Below are 2,040 nucleotides of genomic sequence, written 5' to 3' on the forward strand. Positions count from 1 at the left end.
ATATTAATTTAAATAAATAAAGTTTTGTGTTCGAACATAGGTACTGTCCGGTCCCAATGATTGGACATGTACTTATGTCCGAACATTTATACAACACTTTATAAATTCATATTAGTCTCAAATACGCTTTTTAATATTATAATTTAATTGTAATCTTTAAATGCAATTAAATTATAATACAATAAATTATAATACAATAATAAAAAAAATATTTAAGATTAATAATAGTATTAATTTTGAGTAAAAATATAATTTTGAATAAAAATGTTCGGACATAGGTACATGTCCGATTACTGGGGACGTTTAACTTATATAACACTCATGTAAAGATCTCATTTTTATTTTTTATTTTTTTATGTTCAGAAATGTTTCTTTTATGAAATGTGATATCAATTTTTAATTCGGACTCAGTAAAAAATTAGAAAAAAATCGTAAAACTTAGAGTAGCTGTACAGGCTTACCTAATAATCGCGGATTATCTTAGCAATAGTAATATTGATCGTAAGACAGGCCAGTTCTTGGGGACCCCCTGGCACAGGATAGTATCATGATCGAAGAGCAAACTCCGCGTTCGTATCGTTCGCGCCATTCGTGGTCCGAACGCAGCTTCTACCTTCGTCGACCTGCCTCCCACCATCTTATGTGCTCCTCTTGAAAGGGGAGCGCTGCGGAGTGGCCGCTCCGCGCATCACTGCGCCCCACTATCCTTCCACGCACTCGCACTCGCAAGCCGCGCGCGTACAAACACGCCGCGGGCCGCGGATCTCTCAACTGCGGATCTGCGGTCAACCTATTCTGTCCTTCCATCTCTCTTCTCCCTCGGCTGCGGTGGATCAGATAAATAGAGAGCGTTATAAATAGAGAGCGAAAGGGTCATTTCAGACCAAGTCGGAAATCCCAAGAGAGGTTTAGTCTGATTAATTGTAATTTGTCCGATTATTTGAAGTAAGAAAGAATTCTTAATACCAATATTGCAATGTTTTTTTAAATTCTGACAACAATTCATTATATACTTTCGTATGTTTCTTCTCTTTTATTTCCTCAAAGCTGGACTACTCTAATTGTGATCGAGGCCAAGATGAAACCATTGATGATCCACGCCAAGATGATACCAATAGGCAACGTTTGAATGAACGATAGAGATAGTTTGAATAAGCGACGAATGAATTAACTGCATTATGTGTAGCTGTCTACTTCACAGCTACAGTCAGATATGCAGACAAATGAATTCGAATGCACTATCGCACACGTGCAGGAGACAGTTCGAATGATCACGCTTACTGAGATAGACGTACAACTCTTTCATATTCCTGACAACCTATTCGCGTGGAGTTCATTGGTACGTTTCCACGCTGCTCCGTGCTGTAGCACCCGACTCGACCGAATGCGAATGACCCGCAAACTCGCGTGCATTATCCTCCTTTTCCTTCGTAGCCATCGCGTCGAGAGAGACTTTCTCGGCGTTTATAATTTCCTAGTAAATGGTGGAGGGTCGACTCTAGAAGTCGTTAAAAGTGACTGTGCGGTTGCTAACCAGTGCTGCGGTGGTTGTCTTGGTAACCACAATATCCCGGGGATTGGGAAAGTCATATATCATGTGTAACATAAATCGTAGGTTGTACAAGAAACCGGGAGACAAAATCGATATTTTGGTCGGGTGGGTGATATATTCTATCGGTAGAAATCTGTAATATATGTAAACTATAGATTTACAATGATTGTCTGATTACTCATATTTGAAAGATAAATGATTTTCCATGAGTGCGTTCCACTTAATGCTCGCAAACATTATTTCATCCTTGTTGTTTTCAAATATTAAATAAAAATGAATGATGCATGCAAGCGTTGCGAATGTTAAGTGAAATGCACCCCCTATATAAGATTAGTCATACGTAGATGAATGAATTGTGATTGAGCGAAAGGGATTTTTAATAATCATTGAAACCACTAACTATTGCACTTTATTAATACTAATGAAAACATATATTTAATTAATATAAAATTATATATATATATATATATATATATATATATATATAC

At 37.2% G+C, this 2,040-nt stretch overlaps 1 pseudogene; it reads left to right on the top strand.

Moving 5' to 3' along the window:
* Positions 1-1,390: 1,390 nt before the first annotated feature.
* The window catches only part of LOC105626732, a 3,586-nt pseudogene continuing 2,936 nt past the window's right edge, over positions 1,391-2,040 (top strand).

The sequence above is a fragment of the Atta cephalotes genome (genome assembly GCF_000143395.1).
Source record: "Atta cephalotes unplaced genomic scaffold scaffold00006, whole genome shotgun sequence".
Taxonomy (NCBI): domain Eukaryota; kingdom Metazoa; phylum Arthropoda; class Insecta; order Hymenoptera; family Formicidae; genus Atta; species Atta cephalotes.